Source organism: Cervus canadensis, chromosome 28 (genome assembly GCF_019320065.1).
Source record: "Cervus canadensis isolate Bull #8, Minnesota chromosome 28, ASM1932006v1, whole genome shotgun sequence".
NCBI lineage: Eukaryota > Metazoa > Chordata > Mammalia > Artiodactyla > Cervidae > Cervus > Cervus canadensis.
The window spans coordinates 49,676,113-49,700,118 of NC_057413.1; the positions used below are offsets into that span (position 1 = coordinate 49,676,113).

The window sequence follows — 24,006 nt, forward strand, 5'->3', positions numbered from 1 at the left end:
CTTTTGAACTGTGGTGTTGGAGAAGACTCTTGAGAGTCCCTTGGACTGCAAGGAGATCCAACCAGTCCATCCTAAAGGAGATCAGTCCTGGGTGTTCATTGGAAGGACTGATGTTGAAGCTGAAACTCCAATACTTTGGCCACCTGATATGAAGAACTGACTCATTGGAAAAGACCCTGATGCTGGGAAAGATTGAGGGCAGGAGGAGAAGGGGACAGCAGAGGATGAGATGGCTGGATGGCATCATCGACTCGATAGACATGGGTTTGGGTAATCTCCGGGAGTTGGTGATGGACAGGAAGGCCTGGTATGCTGCGGTTCATGGGGTCGCAAAGAGTCAGACATGACTGAGTGACTGAACTGAACTGAACTGACAATAAATTGAAGGGGTGTAAGTCTTCATTACTTTGTCTTTTTTTTGCTCAGAAATATTTTGTAATTGTAACTGTATAGATCTGTCATATTTTGAATTTATTTCTATTGTATGATCTTAATGCTATTATAAATGGGCTACATTTTGAACTTTGCTTTTAAAACCACTTTACTGAGATATGACTTATATTAAAAAAATCTATACATATTTAATTCATTCAACTCGATGAACTAGAGATAAGTATATATTCATGTCAGGGAAACCATTCCCACAATCTATGCCATAAACATACACATTATCTCTGAAAGTTTCCTCCTGTCTTTTTCTTACTTTTTTTGATGACAAGAACACATAAAATAAGATCTATCCTTTTAGAAAAATTTTAAGCATACAGTGCAGTATTATTAACTATAGGCACTATGTTATATAGTAGATCTCTAAAAATTATTTTTATAATAGAAATTTTGTACTATTTGATAATACCTCCATGTTTTTCTCTCCTGCCAGTCCCTGGCAATCACTTTCAACTTTCTAGGTCTATGAGTCCAACTGTTTTAGATTCTTCATATAAGTAGTATAATGTAGTATTTGTCTTTCTGTGCCTGGATTATTTCACATAGCATAATGTCCTCCAGGTTCAACCGTATTGTTGCAAATGGAAGGATTTCCTTTATTTTTAAGACTGAATACTAATATAACTGTATGTATGTCTTTATCCATTCATCTATCAATGGTCATTCAGATTGCTTCCACATCTTGGCTATTATAAACAAGAAATTTCATTTACTGATTCTATACTGCTAGATTATAAAAATATATAAATTTTCATTTCTTAACTGTATACCCTGTGATCTTAATACAGTCTTTTCTTAGTTTCCAGTAGTCTTTAAACTATTATTATAATCATTCTTTAGCATTTTCTATATATAAGATTATATAATTTGTGAATAAAAACAATTTTACTTTCTTCTCAATTAGAATATTTCTTTTATCTTCAGTTGCCTTCCTGCACTAAGACACTCAGTATTACATCAAATAGAAGTAGCAAGAGAAAAACATCATGCCTGTGTTCTTGATCTTACACGGAAAATGTTCTAATATATGAACTATGATACATGCAGTTTTCATAGATAATCTTTATCAATTTAAGCATATTTCCATTTATAGTATCTTTTTTCTTATATCTATTAAAATGATTATGGTTTTTACCACATGTAGTATTAATATAGAGAAATATATCAATATATTTTCTTAATGTTGCAACAAATATGCATTGTTCGGATAAATTCTTTATAGTCTTTACATGTATATTGCTGGATTAGATCTGCTGACATTTACCTAATAATCTTTGCATCTCACGTTCAGGAGAGAGAGTGATTTCCAGTTTTCTTAACATATGTTGGTTTGGGTATCAGTCTAATGGAGTAGGCATCAAAAACAATGCTAAAAGGTAAATTTATAGCTATAAATGCCTATACTAAAAGCAAGAAAGATCTCAAATCAATAGCCTCCCTTTACAACTTCAGTAACTAGAAAAAGGACAAACTAAATCTCAAACCAGCAGAAAGAGGGAAATAATAAAATTTAAAGCAGAAAATAATAAAACAGAGAATACAAAAGCAAAGGTAACAAGGTGGGTTCCCTGGCGGCTCCATTTGCCAATGCAGGAGACGCGGGTTTGATCCCTGGCCCTGGAAGACCTCACAAGCTGTGGGGCAGCTAAGCCTGCGGGCCACAACTACTGAGTCCCACGTGCCCTATAGCCCCCACTCCACAAGAGGAGCCGCTGCAGTGAGGAGTCCACGCGCCGCAACTCGAGAATAGGATCCGCCCCCATAACCAAAAAAAGCCCTGCAGCAATGAAGACTCGGCATACCCAAAAACAGAATAACATTTTTTACAAAGTCAATGAAACCAAAAGTTGGTTCTTAAAAAAAAAAAGAAAAGAAAATCAAGAAAACTGAAAGCGTTGAAAGTAGACAGACTCAGAAGAGAGAGAGAGAGAGAGGACTGAAATTACTAAAATCAGAAAGAAAAGTGGAGACAGTGCTACAAATTCCAAAGAAATAACAAGGATTATAAGAAGATACTAAGAATAGTATGCCAATAAATTGGATAACGTAAATGAAATGAAACACTTCCTAAAAACATAAAACCTATGAAGGGTAAATCATGATGAAAAGAAAATGTGAACAGACCTGTAACTAGTAAGGATATTGAAAAATTAATCAAAAATCTCCCAACAAAGAAAAGTCCTGATAAGAACTAACACTAAACCTTATCACAACTTTTCCATAAAGAAAAAGAAACACTTTTAACTTGTTTTATGAGGCCAGCATTACCCTGATAAAGACACTACAAAAAAAGGAAACTACAGACCAATATCCCATATGAACATTGTTTGCAAAGATCTTCCTCCCCAAAATAGAAGCAAATAGATTTCAGCAGCATATAAAGAATTATATACATCATGACCAAGTGGGATTTATTGCCGGAATACTATAAAGTTCAACAAAGAAAAATCAATCAACGTAACATGCTATATCAACAGTATGAAAGGAAAAATAAAAACACATGACAATCTCAACTTACGCAAAAAGAAAAAAGTACTTGACAAAATTCACTAATAGGATAAAAACACTCAACATAATAAAATCCAATGTGAAAAAACACACAACAAGCATCTACTCAATGGTGAAAGACTGAAAGCATTTAATCAAAGACCAAGAATAAGGCAAGGATGTCACTTTCACCTTTCTATTCAACGTAGTACTAGAAGTTCTAGTAAGAGCTACTATGCAAGAAAAAGACAAGAAAGGCATCCTAATTGGAAAGGAAGAAATAAAACTGTATCTTTTTATAAATGGTATGAGTTTATATGTAGAAAACACTAAAGATTTCAAAAAGAACCTGTTAGAACTAATAAATGAATTCAATGAAGACACAAAGTCAGTGTACAAAAATCAGGTGCATTTCTCTGTGTGTGTGTGTGTGTGTGTGAAGTAACAAGACAAAAATCAGGTGCATTTCCGTGTGTGTGTATGTGTGTGCGTGTGTGTGTGTTGGCTGCTTGGTCATGTCTGACTCTTTCTGACCCCACTGAGTGTAGCCCGCCAGGCTCCTCTCTCCACTGAATTCTTCAGGTGAGAATACTGGAGGGGGTAGTCATTTACTTCTCAGGGGGATCTTCCTGACTCAGGGATCAAACCTGGGTCTCCTAAATTGTAGGCAGATTCTTTACCATCTGAGCCACAAGGGCATTCCTATACATAAAGAAAAATAATCTGAAAAGGAAATTATAAAATCATTTCCATTTATAACAGTCTCAAAAAGAATAGAATGCTGAGGAATTATCTTAAGCAAGCAAATTAAAGACCTGCACAATGGAAACCCCGTCAGTAACTCTCCTTGCCTGTTTGCCAACACCAGTGCCTGCCTGCCAGCGGTTGTACCATACTGCTGTGCTTTCCAAGGTGCTGTACTGTAAGATTTAAATGCTTATTTTTTGTTTTTATGCATTATGTATGAAAAGTATTATAAACTCATTACAGTATAGTACTATATAGACAATCATGTTAGTTTGGTACCTAGACTAACTTTGTCGGAATTAGGAACGAATTGGACTTACGAACACCCTCTTGGAATGGAACTCATTACTTACTGTATTATTAAAATGTCAATAACACCTAAAATGACCTACTTTAAATACAATCCCTACAAAATTCTAATGTTTTTATGTAGAAATAGAAAAACCCATTCTAAAAATTGTATGGACTCTTCAGAGGCCCTAAACAGCCAAAATAATCTTGAAAAAGAATAAAAGGGGAGGACTCCTGATTTCAAAACTTATTGCAAAGCTACAGGAATCAAAGCAGTGTGGAACTAGCATAGGAAAAAACACATCAGACCAATGGAATAGACTAGACAATCCAGAAATAAATCCTCACATATACAGTAAATTCAATAAAGGTATCAAGACCACTCTATGGGGAAACAGCAGTCTTTCAACAAACGATACTGGAAAAGCTGGATATTCATATGGTAAGGCATAAAGGCACATCCTTAAACCATATACAAAAAAATTAACTTAAAAATGGATCAAGAACTTAAACATAAGACTTAAAACAATGTACACCATTGGCAGATATGTAAAATGGTAGAGCCACTATGGAAAACTGTATTGTGTCCTCAAAAAATTAAAAACAGAATTATTACATAATTGAGTAATTCCACTTCTGGGTATAATCCCAAAAGAACTGAAAGCAGGGTCTCAAATAGACATTTGTATGCCTATGTTCATAAAAGCATCATCCACACTAGCTGAAATATGGAAACAAACCAACTGTCCATCTACAAATGAATGGATAAGTGAAATATGGTATGTACATAAAATGGAATGTTATTCAACTTTTAAAAAAAGCAGGGAAATTCTATAGTATGCTAACATGAATTAACTTTAAGGACATTATGCTAATGAAATAAGCCAGATGTAAAAAAGACAAATACTACAAATATTTTTATGAACAACTCAGTAGTCAAAATCATCATAAACACAGAAAGTATAATGGTAGGTAGCAGGGTCGGGGGAGGGGAGAATGGAGCTGTCACTCTTTGGGTACAGAGTTACAGTTTTACAAAATGAAGAGAGTCATGTGGGTAGATGGTGGTGATGGTTACACAATAATGTGAATGTATTTAATATCACTGAACTGCATACTTAAAAATGGCTAAAATGGCAAACTTTATGTTATATGGATTTTACCACAGTAACAAATTAAAGATACATAACATATACTTTCAGATATAAAGGCTATTTATTATAAAGATGTTGATTTTCACAAAGCTAATCCATAAATTCAATATAATTTCAAAAGGAAGTAAAATGCATAAAACCACCCTAAGAGAATTTGAAATAGATTAATGAGGAAGGGACTATCTTATATCAAAATACAGTATACTTAAAACAGTGTAACATTCAGAAATAGGTAAAAGTTTTGTAGTAACCTTTCATGGCATTAATCATCTCTCTCCTTTGCCACACTTCTAACACTGGCAACTTTACATTTATTGAATGCCTGCCTCAACTGCAAAGGTATCCTACTTTGCAACATATCACCTGATACACAGTAGGTACTCAAGACCTAGTTGCTCAGTGAATGAATGAATAAATAAATGAAAGGAAATGGAATGCAACAATATCACCATGTATATATAAGAATAATACATGTATTCTCAAATCAATGAGGAAAGAATGGATAATTCAATTAGTGGTACTAATAAACTAGCAACTTGGGAGAAAAAAGGAGTTAGCTCGTAACCATACATCACTTATAAAAATATTTTCAGATTGTTGGAAGATCTAAATGTCAAGGTAAAACTATGGGCAAAGAACAAAATCAAATACCATTCTTAACTCATTACTTTTTAACAATTGCAATTTAGCTAAGCATACAGAATAAATATAATTCCCAAGAAGCAATGTGAAATAGAGAAGAACAAGTAAATTACAGCTTTAGTTAAGTATTATTTCATCGTAATTACAGTGACCAGACATTTCAGGCTGGTTGGAACAATGTTGGATTTATTTTCCAGTCCTAGGTACTGGCAATTTCAAATCTCCTCTAAAATTGGATCTCTGTATTCTATGGAAGCAGCCCAAACTGAGAGGTAGGAAGTTTTGCCTCTTCAGACTGTTTGCAAACCTCTCATTAACTTTGATATACAAACAGACTGTCAGATAATAGTAAGGCCTTTTTCAATTCTATTTTCCCATTCAAAATTGCTTCAAAAGATGACTTCAAATGGCTCCACGTCTGTCTCCATACTAAACAGGAACAAAAGCAGGAAAAAAGCCATGGAGCTCATCTACTTCAAATGTTTACCCTAATGCCTGATTGCCTACTCCAAAGTCCAACGAAGGAAATAAGTGACAGAACAGAGCAGGACAGAAAAAGAACTCTCTTTTTTTCTTCTTTCTTTCTTACATTTCTCTTTGACCACTGGACCTTTCCTGAGACCAATGGACTTTATATATTATATTATCTGGAAAAAAGTGTTGGTTGAAAATTGCTGTAATTCTACAAAAGACTTATCAGATTAGCATTTCATTTGTCATTGGTGACTGTTCATGGGGGAAAAAGAAAACAAATCCAAATGTACTGGCACCCTATGCTTTGGAACACCCTGATACCTGATGCAAACAGCCAACTCATTGCAAAAGTCCCTGATGCTGGGAAAGATTGAGGGCAGAAGGAGAAGAGGGCATCAGGGGATGAGATGGTTGGATGGCAGTACTGATGCAATGGACATGAACTTGGGCAAGCTCTAGGAGATGGTGAGGGACAGAGAGGCCTGGTATGCTGCAACCCATGGAGTCGCTAAGAGTCGGGCATGACAGGGCGAGTGAACAACAATGCAGAGTGACTTATCTGAATTCACAAAAATAAACTTTAGGATGGAATTTAAATAATGCATCTGAATTCATACAAGTAAATTTAGGAAACAATTCCTTTCTTACGGGAATTTTCTTTGCTTTTCAAAATTATTCAACACTGCCTAGAGACGTATCAGTTGAGAAATTAATAAAACTATAGCAATAGAAACACTGTAATTCAGTCCTAAGAAAAGTTGGGAAAAAAATGTTATGACTGTTATCATCTCTTTACAAAAAAGAAAAGTAAGACTTAGAAGCAAAAGTCTCATGAATAATAGAAGGGTGAGGGGGTGCAGTCTCCTAACAGTAAACACACACACACAGTTAGTGGTTATAATCTTCATCTGCTTACTTTCAGCCCCATTCTACTTCACTGCTCAGGCTGCAAGACTCGCTTAGGTTGAGGAGGCAGTGCAGAAGTTCTAAACTTGAGGAACAAATGATTTGAAATAAATTCCTTTTTTTCTTACTAATACTCCATATAACTTGCTCAGATCCTCAACCCAGATAGTCTCCTGCAGTCCTAACTTCAAAAAGTGTTTTGAAATGTAAATTAATAGTCTTTCCCTTCCCTAGTGGAAATTTTCCTTCCAATATAGAATATTTGGAGAGCAGGAGAGGAAAGCCACACAAACCTAAATTTCTGATTACCTATCATATTTGAATCATTTTAAGTCTGAAAATGAACTGCACCACATACTTAGTTAAAATGCTAATGGGGATTCACTCCTGCATGATATGAGAGCAACAAGTCTTCTGCCATCTCCCCCAAACTATACAGCTTAACATAAGTGTCAAAACCATTTCAGCATTCAGAAAAAACCACAAGCTTACAACAGATTGAGATGTGGCTGTTCATAAAAATCACTGCACTAATGAGTAAGAAAAGCATAAGAAAAGCACAAGGTGATCTTCCTGAGTCTTCTGACAAACTCTCAGCTCTCTATATGCAGTAGTTCAACTAGGGCAAAACAAGGTAAGTAATTGGAAATTCAGCTGCTGCTATTGAAGAGGATCTCACTTGATCTACAACATTGTTAGTGAAAATGGTGATCTTAGTGGCACACGAAGGCCACTCTCCCCTAGTCTGAAGTATTGTTATTTTTCAGGTAATCAATCAACAGACTGGCAGTCAAGCCAGGAATTTAATAGGTAGGTTTGGGAGGTGAGACAGCTTGATGAGAGCAACAAGTATCCTGCACTGATGAGGTCGATATATGTAGAGCAGAGAGTGGGAAGGGGTAAGCCACTCACACACCTTCAGTAAACAGAACCTGAGCTAAGACACAGAGGAGACAAAAGAACCCAGCAGAATACCAAAGCCAGGAGAAACTTAAAAACAGCACGAACACTGAACATACCCTCCAAACTGCACAAAGATCCAAAACTAGACAGGGGAAGCCTTACTAGCTCAAACTATTTGAGTACAATTTCTGACCAGGAGCTGAGTGAAGAAGCAGCTAAGTAGAAACGGAGGAAAACGTTTAGGAAGCCAGGCTTAAAAATAAAGAGAGTTGGAGAAAAAAAAAAAAGTTAAACAGAGAGATCAGTGGCCACACAGTTTGGGTGGAGATTCAGTCTAAATAATTACCAAATACACAAGCAAAGAACAACAAATCTCAGGAGAAAACCCAGGTTCTAAAACTGCTATGAAATATTATCTAAAATGTCCAGAATTCAACAAAAAGAAATTATAAGGCACACAAAGAAACAAGGAAGTATAACCTACTGACTCAGGGAAAAAAAAAAAAAATCAACTGACGCTACCTCTAAATGTTGGGCTTAAGAGATAAAGATTTCAAAGCACCTATTTTAAATACATGTATAGAACTAAGCACTGTCACCATGTTTAAAGAAATAAAGGAAAGTATGACAACAATGATTTACTAAATAGAAATTATAAAAAAATATTACTTAATAAACAATGGAATTTCTGGTGCTGATGAGTATAATAACTGAAACGAAGAATACACTGGAAGGATTCAACAGCAGATCTGAGCATTCAAAAGAAAAAAATCAGTGACTTTGAACTAGACCTACAGAAAGTACCCATTCTGAAAAACAAAGGAAACAATGATTGATAAAAAAATTAACAAAACCTGAGAACATAAAGTATACTACTTTAAGTATTAAAAAGAGTACCAGAAGTTGTTAGAGAAAAAGAAAACAAAAATATTTAAAGAAATAATGGCTGAAAACCAAATTTGATGAAAAACATTAACCAATAGAACCAATCTCAACAAACTCCACACAGGATAAACCCAGAGATTCATAGCTATACATTTTATATGTCAAAGACAGAGAAAATCTTAAAAGTACCAAAATAGAAATGACTAGTTCCATATGATATTAAGAGCTGATTTCTCATTAAAAACAAACAAAAAATGATGCCGAGAAGCAATGGAATGACATGTTTAACGTTCTAAAAGAAAAAAAATCATCAATCAAGATTTCTATAGCCAGTAAAACCATTTTTCATAGATAAATCTTGATAAACAAAAACTGAGAGAATGTGTTGCTACCAAATCTGCCTTATAAGAAATAATAAAAGTAAAAAAGTGAAAAGGAAACCTACAGAATGAAAGAAAATAGTTACAAATCATTTATCACATAAGGGGTTAATATCCAGATATACTGATATATAGAATGTGTACAATTAAAAAAAAAAAAACCCATGATGATTTTTATAAAGAACAAAGAAACTTAATAAATATTTGGCCCCAGAGAAGACACACAGCCAACAGGTACACACCAAGATGCTTAGTATTAGTAATGATCAAAGAATGCAAATCAAAGCCATAATGAGATATCACCTCACATCTGTTAGAATGGCATCATCAAGCAGACAAGATATAAAAAGTGTTGGCAAAAGTATAGAGAAAAAAGAATCCTAGTACACTATTGGTGAGAATGTAAATTGGTGCCGCCACTGTGGAATATAGTATAAAGATTCCTCCAAAATCAAAAACAGAACCAGCATATGATCCATTAATCGCATGCTTGGATATATATCCAAAGGAGATGAAAACAGGATCTTGAAGAGATATCTGTACTCCCATGTTTACTCTTTATTATTCACAATAGCCAAGATATGAAAACAAACTGTCTGTCAATGGTTGAATGAATAAAGATATAGTATATATATCACAAAGGAGTATTATCCAGCTATGAGAAATCAACCTGATGTGAACAGCTGACTCATTTGAAAAGACCCTGATGCTGGGAAAGATTGAAGGCAGGAGGAGAAGGGGATGACAGAGGATGAGATGGTTGGATGGCATCACTGACTCAATGGACATGGGTTTGGGTGGACTCTGGGAGTTGGTGATGGACAGGGAGGCCTGGCGTTCTGTGATTCATGCGGTCGCAAAGAGTCGGACACGACTGAGTGACTGAACTGAACTGAACTGAACTGAACCACTACATTATACTGCTAGAATATTTAAAAGACTTTGCCCTGGTTGTAGAAAATAAAGGAATCAGAAGTTAAGTTAGACAATGAAAGATAAACGTTGAAGTGAGTTACTTACTGACAAGGAACCCAGGTGTTCAAGTTTTAAAATCTTAATTTACATTTGGCTACATGTTTGTTACCTCTTTCCTTCATTTTAATTCCCTAATACTTATCAAACATCTAGTATGTGCTAGATCCAAGAGATAACAAAAAATCAAAATCTCTGAAAACAAAAGGCTTAGTTAGACTTCTATGAGGCCATAAATTGGAAAATAATTATACAATTTAATTGCTGTATGAGGGATATACATAAGATTGGATGGGAATGGAACAGACACATACACTCCAGAACTTCCAACAAAACAGGCCAAGAACTAGATTGTCCAGGATTTCTGCAGTACATGGTTCACAGGGGGAGATGGCTTGAAGGTGAGGAGAGAATTCTGAGCAAAGCAGTGGTCTGATCATTTTGTTGCTTTGTCAGCTATATGGACGATGGATGAATTGGGGCAATGTAGGAAGAAGTACAGCTCAGTACCAGGGACAGGGCAAGAGGCAGAAGACAAAAGAATCCAATTCCATTACGATAACACTACAGATGAAAGATTAAGGCTCAACCAAGACCATGGAAGTAAAGGACAAAAGAAGATGAAATAAATAATGTCAGTTAGCTAACAGAAAGATAGGCTATTTTAATGAAGAAATTTATCATTATAGAGAAAATTAAGCAATAATCCGCCTACAATGAGGGAAACCTGGGTTCGATCCCTGGGTTGGGAAGATCCCCTGGAGGAGGGCATGGCAACCCACTCCAGTATTCTTGCCCGGAGAATCCCCATGGACAGGAGATCTTCTGGACCCAGAGACTGAACCAGCATCTCTTGCATCTCCTGCATTGGCAGGCGGTCCTTTACCACTGCCCTTGATTCACCTATAAACAGCTAAATCTATACTCCTATGGCTATACATAACTAGAGAAATAAAAATCACAAAAACATGAATTTGTATATTTTCAGTTTCCTCATACAGGGCAATTTATAGGAAAGTGCTTCATTTTTAACAAACATATATCATATTCTAAACTTAGATGTATACATTAACTTAATCCTCTCCTAAACCCTGTAAAAGTTCAACACTATTATACCTATGTCGTGCTAAGCTGCTTCAGTTGCGTCCAACTCTTTACGACCCCATGGACTATAGCCCACCAGGCTCGTCTATCCATGGGATTCTCCAGGCAAGAGTACTGGAGTGGATTGCCATGCCTTCCTCTGGGCGATCTTCCCAACCCAGGGATCAAACTCGGGTCTCATATCTCCTGCATTGGCAGTTGGATTCTTTACCACTAGTGGCACCTGGGAAGCCCCAGAGGAAATCAAGGCTCTGAGAGGTTATGCAATGAGTCAAAGATCACTGGACAATACAGTTTGTTCTGCTTTAGCCCTTATTTTGAGAATGTAAATGTGTTTCAATGCAACTGAAATAGCAAGGAACAATGTGGGCATAACTACATTTCGTATTTGCTTATAAGCAAGTTCATTCAGAAGAAACATACAGTAACTACAGAAAACTGCACCCCATTGCCTTTCACCCCATGGCACAGAGCCAGGCTGGAATACACCAAAAGCACACACCGCAAACATCTCTGTACCAGCTACCAGCCCACCATGTGCGATGTGAATCACATCCACTCACATCTGATGTCACCTTTAGATTGTAGTCAGCTTCCTCCCATTACTCACAGGAACTTACAATCCTGCAATCGCTTCCACAAGGGAGTAACATATTTTGCAATATTAAGTGTCAAATGTATTGCAATATTTATTTATTAATCTTTTAACATTTATAACTTTTTCACTATATCACTGACAAGTCTCTGAGTATTGTGCTATAATCTCATTTTCTTATAAATCCTATGGTTTTCCGTGTGTGATTTTGCATAGCACGATGGTTCTTTTTAGCAACGAATATGCTGCATTATAGCAGAACTCTGCATTAAATCAGAAACTCAGTGGCATCTAAGTTTGCTCATATCAAAGTCAAAGCTCTTAAGTTACAGGGGTCACCCACCTTCATTTATATACTCACCCCAAACTGTTAGCACATGATATGCTCTGTGAACATCTTAAACGTCCAATTCTCTTACATGAACTGCTGTGACTATACATATTCATTCATTCAATTCTTCAATCCAAAGGCCTTAGAATCAATTCTGACTTTTTTCTTATGGTCCACATCTGATATGTTAGTAAAGATTGCCAGATACCTTCAAAACATTTCTAGAAATTGATCACTTCTCACATCTCCAAAAGCTACTGCCCTGGTCCAAGCTACCGTCATCTCCGGCCGTGGCTCCTACACTAGCCACCTATCTGGCTTTTCTGCTTACACCTTTGTCTCATCTCATGTCTTTCCTTCACAGTTGTGTGTGCTTAGTTAGTCATGTCTGATTCTTCATGATCCCATGGACTGTAACCTGCCAGGCTCCTCTGTCCATGGGGATTCTTCAGGCAAGAATACTGGAGTGGGCTGCCATGCCTTCTTCCAGGGAACCTTCCCAACCCACGGATCAAACCCAGATCCCCCTCATTGCAGGCAGATTCTCTACCATCTCAGCCACCAGGGAAGCCCTCCTCCACAGTTAGAGTGTGCCTTTTAAGAACAAACACATTCCTCCCCTAATCAAAGTCCTCCAATTAAATAATAATAATTATATATATATTTAAATAAAATCACTACTCCTGGCCATGGTCCACAAGGTCTGGTTTCTTGGCTCTTATCCACTTTATTCCTTCTCTCTTACCAAACAGTCATCTTACTGTTCCTTGAACAATCAAAACATGTTCCTACCTAAAGGCTTTTATATTCACTATTCCCTCAGACGGGAGTTGCTCCTTCCCCAAATATTGGCATAACTTCATTCAGATCTCTGTTCAAATATCACCTTTCAAATTGGTCTTTCTTGGCCACTATACTGAAAGTAGTCACTTCTATCATATTGTATCCCTTTGGCCTGCTTCATTATTCTTCCTAGGACTCAGCACTATCAGATATATCATATATATACTTATTTGCTATCTACCTCTATGACTAGAAGATAAGCTTCATGAAGGCAGAAACTTCATCATGCTCACAGCTGTAGCCCCAGTGGCAGGGAAGGTATACAGTAAAATTTATTGAAAGCATTAGCTCTTAATTATGACATTAATAGAGACAAAAGAACTAGTCAGAACTGGTCACTTAACAGGGACCAAGAGACAGACATCACACTATATTTCTCATGTTCATTAAACAAGTTTAATAAAGCATACTAAGTAACAGAATATAGAGAAACTGGTGATTAAACCTTCATAGGAGCTATATATATATTATTCACTATTAAATGGAAAATGACTGTGCAGATCTGTATTACAATAAAGACAGGTCAAAATTTATTGATAAACATTTACAAAGTACTATATTGTTTGAGTTGCCAAGTCCATACTTTCATAATTACAACAGTTTCAAAAATTCACTCTCTCCATTAGATTTAGTTTTTTCCTTACTAACATGAGACGGGGATTTTTCTATAACCCCACCCTGTCTAACCATGTATTTCCATGAATCATCCTTCAGCATACAAAATGTACTCAGACAATGACTTGTAAATTTGAAAATCCTTTATATAATTCATCTACTTGTTGTTGACATGATATAGAAGAGTATATCCATCACATTATTGAAATTTATAGAAAATTCAATTTGATTTCATCTTCATATTAAGAATCATCTTGGAATAACAGACTCTTTATTATGAGGAAACTATGAAAAAGAAAGGAAAAGAAAAGACGATAAAGATTCTCTAGCCCAATGATTCCTCCTTTTTAAGCAGCTGGAATCCTGTCCTTAACTGGAATCACACATGAAAGCCCAGCATGTAAAACTTAAACAGATGCATTTCAGGCATGGCGATGGAGGGAAAAGGATGCGTTGAGAACGCAGAGGGACTTTGAAATCTCGACTGTTTATTCCCCTAGGATTCAACATCCATCCTATTTACTATGAGTATCTCTAGGAAACTCCACAGGACAAAACACCTAGTCAAAGTGCTGCTTGATAGGTAGATAAGGAAAAGGAGGTTCAAAGATGAGGAGAGGACATTAATTTCTCATAAAGAGTAAGGAGATTTTGTGTTACAAACAAGTGATTGAGAATGTTGTTTTTCAATGAATGAAACAAAATAAAAGACAGACTAATAAACAAGACTAAGATCCCAGGGTCAACCACGCATTAGGGCAATGAAGTTAGCTAGAGGCTAGTAAGAGGCATTCTGCTGAAGAGCATCAGGAAAAATTGCCTTCAATACCCATCAGAGGCCATTCTACTCTGAAGTGGCCAATTTTCACTTTTAAAATATTCATTATAGCAAATAATTCATCTCACACTGAAACATAATAAAAATAAAACCAAACAATACTTCTGAGAGTAAACAAAATATTCATAATTCCTCAGCATGACCCAGCTACACTCTAGCCAAAAAAGCAAAACAGAACATAGCTTGTCACAAAATGGTCAAGAGAACAGATCTCATGGCCAATAATTACACTACCAAGCTACATGGACCACAAAAAAACCAGCTCCTTTTGCATATGTAACTTGTTTCCCTCAATGCTCCAGACTAGCTCAGCCGAAGAAACCCACATCCTAAGCCACAGAATAGAGCCACCTGGCCTTGTTCTTATCACAGGATGACAAAATGATTTCAATCCCCTAATGTCACGCAGACATCCTCAACATTTGTATAGAGTTTTTTAACTAACAAAACTGTTGCATCCTTCCTGAGTTCAAGAATGGTCAAAAGGCTCGATGCAAACACTTCTTTGGATAACATTTATTACCACATTTAAAGGCACAGGCTCAACGACAGACATACATTTCAAAACACTATCTCCATTTTTTCCCCCCTTTTCTGTTCGGCTTCTCGCATGAGAAAGCACGAGTTCAAAAATTTCTGGGATCTCTGTTTCTAAAAATGTTTAAATCAATGCAGTTTTGCAGTACTCATTCACCAATCCAAATAAAATATTAACAATTTTATGAGCATGACAAGAAGCAAGTTTTTTGTAATGCTCCAAGTCCATGATAGGATCAGAAACAAGTTTGAGAAAATAAAATACACAACATAAAAAAGTATCCAGCACTTCTCTAATATATATAATAGAATAATGAATTTTTTGACTTTTGATGAGAAAGATTTTTGGAATTACTAACTTGAAAGAATAATATATAATTTTCTTGATTAAAAAGTGTAAGTAATTCTGTGGCTTTCTTTTTTAGCTACTCCACATTATTTGCAACATTTTAGTTTCCTGATCAAGGAGGGAAGCTAGGCCCATGGCAGTGAAAGCACTGAGTCCTAACCCCTGGACTTTCAGAGAATTCTCTACTGTGACTTTGTAATACCCTAATTTCTACAGTACTATGAAAAGAAAACATGATTTGAAAATACGTACAAGTTGAGATACAAGTACAAAGAATTTAAGAGCCATCATCATATATCCTGGTCTCTGCTGTTTTGATCAGAGAATACTCATAAGTAAATGGAATTTAATTTCTAATCATTTTCAATGAAAATTCAATTAGCTGGTGAATTTTTTTTTCTCTTAAAAATAATGACAGGGACTTCCTTAGTGGTCCAGTGGCTAAGATAGCACGGGAACTAGATCCTGTGTGTGTGTGTGTGTGTGTGTGTGTGTAATGCACAGGGCCCAGGTTCGACCCCAACTCAGGGAACTAGATCGTGTGTGTGTGTGTGTGTGTGTGTGTGTGTGTGTGTGTGTGTGTGTGTGTGTGTGTGTGTGTGTGTGTGTGTGTGTGTGTGTGTGTGTAATGCACAGGGCCCAGGTTCGACCCCAACTCAGGGAACTAGATCGTGTGTGTGTGTGTGTGTGTGTGTGTGTGTGTGTGTGTGTGTGTGTGTGTGTGTGTGGTGTGTGTGTGTGTGTGTGTGTGTGTAATGCACAGGGCCCAGGTTCGACCCCAACTCAGGGAACTAGATCGTGTGTGTGTGTGTGTGTGTGTGTGTGTGTGCACAGGGCCCAGGTTGTAATGTGTGTGTGTGTGTGTGTGTAATGGTGTGTTGATGTGTGTGTGTGTGTGTAATGCACAGGGCCCAGGTTCGACCCCAACTCAGGGAACTAGATCCTGTGTGTGTGTGTGTGTGTGTGTGTGTGTGTGTGTGTAATGCACAGGGCCCAGGTTCGACCCCAACTCAGGGAACTAGATCCTGTGTGTGTGTGTGTGTGTGTGTGTGTGTGTTAGTCACTCAGTCGTGTCTGACTCTTTGTGACCTCACAGACTGTAGACCGCCAGGTTCTTCTGTCCATAGAATTTTCCAGGCAAGAGTACTAAAGTGGGTTGCTATTCCCCTCTCCAGGGGATCTTCCTGATCCACAGATCAAATCCTGGTTTCCTACATTTCAGGCTGATACTTTACCATCTGAGTTACCAAATCCTGGGGGCCTAGGTTCTATTCCTGGTAAGGGAACTAGATCCTGCATGCTGCAATTAAAGAGCCTGCACAGCCAAATAATTAAATAAAATATTTTCAAAAAATAACGATGACAATTTCATTTTTCCTTCTTTCAACTTCAAAGGATTATTATTAACTTCTATTACATTTATAGATACCACTGTTTTTAAAAAGAAGTTTTAGTAATGTCATAATAATTTAAAAGGCTTTACAATTAATATAATTCAAAGTGTGTAAGTCGCTCAGTTGTGTCCAACTCTTTGCAACCCCATGGACCGTAGCCCACCAGGCCCCCCTGTCCATGGGATTCTCCAGGCAAGAATACTGGTGTAGTTTGCCATTTCCTTCTTCAGGGATCTTTCTATCCCAGGGATCACACCTGCGTCTCCTGCATTGCAGGCAGATTCACCATCTGAGCTGCCAAGGAAGCCTTGGAAGCCTTAACTCAGAAAAAGGAATGTCAATTTTTATGTTTTAAAATGTCATACTATGTTAAAATGCAATAATTAAAATCAGTTTCCAAAAATAAATATATGAATGAACATTTAACTTTCAAGTGAAATTCTCTCATTCTGGATGAGTCATTCTCAAACCTTACTGCACATCAGAATCACCTGAAGATCCAGAAAACATACAAGTGCCAGAACTCCACCCCTAGGACATTCTGATTCAGTTGGTCTGGGCAGAGTTCAGGCATCAATACTTTCAAAAACTTTTTAGGTAAATCTAATTTTAGTCAATCATGATAATCACTGTTCTAGATTATGATCAGCATTCTAAAACATAGCTTTCTAAAACTATAACTTTTGAAAAATCACTTAATATATTTATTTTATAATTTCAATCTGTAACGCCGTCACACTTCCCAAACTCTGATCTACGTTCATTTCTTAACCTCTACATTCTTTGTTATCAAATGAAATAAAATGGATTATTTAATAACGAATCTTCAAATATCCTTTTTTGATTATACAGTGTACACATCTATGTATCTAAAATGGTTCTGTTAACTGTTACGCAAAATTATTTCTAAAAAATTATCTAAGTCATGATACCATTAAAACTTCCATTACTGATTCTTCCCTTTAAAAATGAAGCACAGTTGATTTACAATACTGTGTTAGGCGCAGCTGTACAGCAACGTGATTCGATTATATATCTATTTTCTCAGATTGTTTTCCATTTTATATTATTATAAAATGTTGAATATATTTCCCTGTGCTATACAGTAAGTCCTTGTTGTTTATCTAGTTTACGTATAGTAGTCTTTTAATCCCATACTCCGAGTTTAGCTCAGTCCCCTCTTCCTCTGTTTTTTTTTTTTCCCCTCTTCCTCTTTGGTAGTAACAAGTTTGTTTTCTGTATCTCTGAGTATATTTCTGTTTTGTATGTAGGTTCATTTGTATTTTTTTTTAGTGCTATATATAAGTGATATAACATCTGTATTTCTGTCTCACTTAGTATGATATTTTCTAGATCAATCCATGTTGCTGCAAATGGCAATATTTCATTCTTTTTTATGGCTGAATAAGAATCCATTTTGTGTGTGTGTATATCTCATATCTTCTTAAATCAATTGTCTGTTGTTGGACTTGCACTGTTTCCATGCCTTGGTTATGATAAATAGGGGTAAAAGACCTAAAGAGACATTTTTCCAGTGACTGTCAGCATCACCAAAAGCTAGAAGAGAAGCAAGGGACAGATTCTCCCTCCCAGAGCTTGCAGGAAAAAAAAAAAAAAAAGCCTGCTGACACCCTGATTTAAGACTTCAAGCCTCCAGAACTATGAGACAATAAATTAATCTTCTTTTAAGCCACCCAGTTTCTGGTTTTGTTACCAGCTGCCCTAGGAAATGAACACAGTACAATTACAGTTTATGAAACAAAGTAGTATAAGAAGTATTTCATATTTACAAAAAGAGGGAATTTTTTTTTTAATTAAGAAAAAGAGACAAAAAGGCAAATAATAGGGATCCTGATGGAGCTCCAAGATTTACTTGTTGATTCCATTTCTGCAGCTGTAAACATCAACTTCTTTCAGGGTAGCTCCAAGTTGTGAGCGCTGTTGTGAGGACAATGTAATTCTCACATACAACAATACAACACACACAGTTATTAGCTGTAGTTATCATAATGTTGAAAATTGCTCTTAAATTATTTCCTGTGAGTCTATTATTCCAAAAACAATTATACATTTCCCAAAGACAAGAACTATATTTGTAATCCCTACAGAAACCCAACATAAGGCTGAGTAAAGACTAGATATAAAATAAACACTTGATTTAAATTAAATAATCAACTCAGAGCTCTTAACATAACTTATTCAGCAAACTATATATGGGGGTGGTTTAGACGCTAAGTCATGTCTGACTCTTATGACCCCATGAACTGTAACACGACACGCTCCTCTGTCCATGGGATTCTCCAGGCAAGAATACTGGAGTGAGCTGCCATCTCCTTCTCCAGAGAATCTTCCCGACCCAGTAATCAAACCCATGTCTCCTGCATTACAGGCAGATTCTTCACCAACTGAGCTACAAGGGAAGCCCCAACTGTGTGTGTGTGTGTACACACAGTGAAAAACGGCTCTTAGAATACTGTATCAATAAACTCACTGTGTTCTGTCTATCTGCACTGCATCTTCTTGATCTTGCAATAATGTTCAAGTTTATCTGACACACACACTTAACAAAAACAAACACAAGTTTTACCATGAAATTAATGAAATTAAGCTTCATGTCGCCTCATTTGTATTGACTCTTTCCATGGGCCTGGTGAGATCTAAGATACATGGTTATATGACTTCATTTAAAAATCAACATAAGTAAAGCATTTTCATTATAGTCAGTTAAGAAGGTTGTCACCTTCCGTATTAACTTCCCTCCATCACAGTTCCCTCTTGTTAGTGACTTTGAAGTGGCCACAGGCAGTTTAAGAACCTAGCTGAGGGAAGGATGAAGTGGGGGTGCCCTTTGTTTGGGTTGGTGTGACACAGTCAGTGGTTAACCGTCACTTCCTTGTATGGTAGTATACTGGAGCTGCAGTGTACAGCAGTGGCGTCCAGAAGTAGGCCTGCATCCCACCGTACTGATTCACGTATGACGGTACAGAGCCAGGCGTCATATCACGATACAAACGCGCTGAAGAGCTCCTGGCACCAACGCCGTGCAGACAGTGTGAAAACAACACAGCCCACCACCGCCAGCCACCTGGAGGCAGACCCTGCCGGTCACTGGGGACAATGGCTTCACTCTCAAAGAAATAAGAGCGCACAAAGGGGGTCAGAGCCAAGCGGTAAGTAGTGCGGCTCTCTACTTGGCCTGGGGTCCATCTCTAATGCCACATTTCACAACCCATAATGAAGTACGTAAAAAACTCTATGCAACTGTGCTGAAGTCCAGCTTCCACATCCCTACCCTCCCATCCCCACAGAAGGGTATGACCAAGCTGTCCAGTGCTCCAGTCTTTTGGCAGGTGGCCTAGCCTCTACCATTCAAGGTCAGTATGCCATCCAATACGACAGTATGCCAGAGTTGCTCAAGCTTGCTGGCTGTGTGACAGGCCCAATTTCCCACGATGTACTGAACCTGATGAAGCCGCCTTTCCTTGTGGTGAGAGATTACTGGGACTGTTTGAATGTACTGGCTCAGAGTACTTCTTATGAAGTCACAATCCAAATACTTAACGGGCTGCCAGCAGAGTACCTGAAGCTCCACAGTCAATGAGATCTTTCAGATATCTGCAGATCAAAACTGTCATCCCACGGAAAGGATCTACAGAGAGATGGTCACCATCACTGGATCTACTGTCATCTATAGCCTCGCCCAATGTCTAAACATCAAACCTTCTTCAGAGTTAGGTGTCATGGAGACTACTGAGACCCATATAAGATTCTCCCATAAACCCACAATTCCCATACCTTCCAATCAGTCAGCAATTCTATGTTTGTTTAAACAGACCACAAATAATTAGTTTCCTCATAACTCTACCAGAAATTTACAATTTTTAAATGAAAGGATTTTAATTCTTCTCCTCGTTTTGCTAATAACACTGAGATCCATATTTAGTTGTTGGTGGTCAGTCTTTCAGTCATGTCTGACTCTGTGACCCCATGGACTGCAGCAAGCCAGGCTTCCCTGTCCTTCACTATCTCCCAGAGTTTGCTCAAACTCATGTGCATTGAGTCAGTGATGCCATCCAACCATCTTATCCTCTGTCACCTTCTTCTTTTGCCTTTGATCTTTCCCAGAATCAGGGTCTTTTCTAATCAGTTGGCTCTTTGCATCAGGTTGCCAAAGTTTTTGAGCTTCAGCTTCAGCATCAGTCCTTTCAGTGAATATTCAGGGTTGATTTCCTTTAGGATTGACTGGTTAGCTTCTTCTGAATGTTTTTTGTTGGTGCTGGTCTTGTTCTTAAACAATTTTATTCTAAGCTTGCTTCAGAAATGTAAGATGGAAATATTCATACATTTCAGTTTGGTTCAGAAAGGCCAAGAATTTTTTTAAAAACAATGATTGCTCTAAGCCTGTTCCTTGAAAGCAGAAACAGAAGCGACCAGTTTAAAATACATATAGGCACACAAAAGTACAAGAAGATGGTCCAGCATCCCTAAAATTAGTTATAGGTTTATAAATAACAAAAGAAATCTGAATCCAAATGATTCATTCAGGTTCTAGTTATCAGAGAAATGGAATAGAATTGGAAAATATTTGAAATGTAGGGACCCTAACAGCAATTATCAGGTAATTGTTATTAGTAACCAGTAATGGCAGGTTACTTCTTAAATAGTTAAAACAGAGGTCATCAATGAAGACACTTAATGTGTTTCTCTTAAACAACCATCTGGCAGGCTGAGATGTGTCCTTTATGATCTTGTCAATTAAGATACAAACTCACTGATTGCTTATTTTGAAAAATTGTTAGTATTTTAGAGGTAGGTCTCCAAACAAGGGAATTAAAACTTTCTGGAATGTTAAAAGGGTCTTTAACAGAAAGATAGATCTGTGGCAAGTACTTGAAGGAACAGCACAATAGTAGAGCTTTGGCGCAGAAGAGAAAACATTTTAAATGCATGACCAAATGTTTTCTTGAAAATTGGTCTAAAATTAGATGACCAAAAATATAAGTACTATGTCTACAGTCTAGAGATATAAAGATTTTCCATAAAAATGAATGAGCACAACACACATAGATTCTGCAAGCCTAGCAAAATCTGAAACTAAAAATATTGTTTTAGCTGGTAAAAACATTTTTTATATGTAAGTGAATTATGGTGAGTTTCCTAACTGCCTGAAATGAATACTGAATTGAAACAAAAATAAAATTCTGTAAAATTTGTATGTTTAAATGAGAACAGTAGAATAAAAAATTCAAGTAACTACAAAAGAAAAAAAAAAATGAAGACAGTAAAACTACTCACATACACAAAGGAGGTATAATTCGTAGGAGAGACAATGCTTTTGTTACACAAGGAAAAATCGAGATAACTAAAGATTCTATTCTAGGTCTTCTACAAACAAAATCCTTTAACCAGTCCACAAATTTTCCTGCCTCTGAAATAGGGTCATGTTTAACTGATAAGTTGTGGAGTCAAGAAGGAAGCATTACCCGGGCCTGGCTTGAGAAACATGACTCTAGGGCCACAGAAAAAGAACCCTGGTTGGTAACCACATTATAAATTCTGCGTTAACTCCACCCACCTCAGGAGACCTGGCAACGAAGCAGGGTGGTGCTTTTCTAGGAGCTCACACACCTATCTCCCCGCTGTGAGAATGGGATCAGCTGCTCACCGGGGATCACCTTATAGCTTTGCCCTTCAGCCGCATGCTTGCCACCAAGTTATCAGAGGACTACTGCCACGCTCTGCAACTCAGGGCAACACTCACCTCAGAAGAAAAAGAGGGATGCGGCACCAGACACTGTGCCACCTTTATCGAATACAGCAAAAGCCCTACAGGAGACTTTCACTTACTACTTATTAGCTAGAACTCAGTCACCTACCCGCCTCTGACTATTAGAGTAATTGGAAAAGTCAACACAGTTGATCCTCATATTTCACGCATTCTGTATTTGTGAATTCATCTACTCACTGAAACCTGTTTATAATTCCAAAATCAATACTTGCTGTGTTTTCACAATCATTCACGGACATGTGCAGAAAAATCTGAGTTGCCGATACATGAAACCCGGCTGAGGTCTAACAAGGTGAACCTGTGTCTTCTCTTTCAGCTCGTGCACAGAGGTGACCAGAGGATGGGCAGGAGCGGGGCAGAGGAAAGCAGGGCGAGCTGGGGAGGGTGTGAATCGTAACTCTGGGACCTGTCAGTGGGGAAGCCTCAGGGAAGTGAGTTAACACTCGGAGCCTCATTTTCTTTTTTATAAAATAAAGAAATTCCACTCTACTAAGATGAGTTGTTTTTAGGACTTAAGATTACAGTCTGTGTGAGGGGTGTGCGTGCACGTGTATATTTCCCTAGGAGCAACAGCTGAAGGTTTCTGACAAATTTATAGAACCTACCTTTTGCCAATAACAAGAATCAATTGCACTTAACCTTTTCCAGCCACTTCTCTATAGAGGTAGGCATGGAAGGGGTTTGGAAACGAGTGGCAACCTAAAAGTGTCTACGTCACTGATGACTCAAGAATTCTTTAAGGTGAATTTTTCTGCCTCTGTTGTTTGCTTGGCCTATGATTCACTGCTTCTCAAACTTTCCACAGAAGCTCCCCCCCGCCCAACGTCAGAGGAGAAGAACATGCATGCCGGGCAGTTGGAGGAGTATGCCACAAAACAGCTTGCCGTCAACAGATTATTTCTCTGGAGATTCATATTTTCTCATAAAAATTCACCCCAATATATAAAATTTATTTTGGAATTCTGCTTCTGCTTTAGGATGCAGAGAACCACAAGAGAATGTTATTCCAAACTGAAGAATGAGAAATCTCCAGATAACCTATAAAATCATAACTTTTCTTGAGCCCATTAGAGAACTGAGGTTGCAAGGCGCCAAGTAAACAAATTCCGAAGAGTAACTGGAGCCTCTCAGGAGAGCCAGGATGCACGCTGTCTCAGCACTGCGGCGCACTGGGGGAAGAGGCCGCCCCATGAAAGTCAGGAAAAAGAAAACAGGTAAAATCATCATCAATTCTAAAGGGTGAGTATGGGCTTCAGTGGGCTTCTCAGGCGGCACTAGTGGTAAAGAACCTGCCTGCCAATGAGGAGACCTAAAGAGACACAGG

The 24,006-nt window shown here is 37.5% G+C and overlaps 1 protein-coding gene across 6 annotated transcripts in view; it reads right to left on the minus strand.

The window, feature by feature from the left end:
• Positions 1 to 24,006, minus strand: part of SUPT3H (SPT3 homolog, SAGA and STAGA complex component) — a 347,771-nt gene that overhangs the window by 189,800 nt on the left and 133,965 nt on the right. The gene's annotated exons all lie outside the window — the stretch shown is intronic.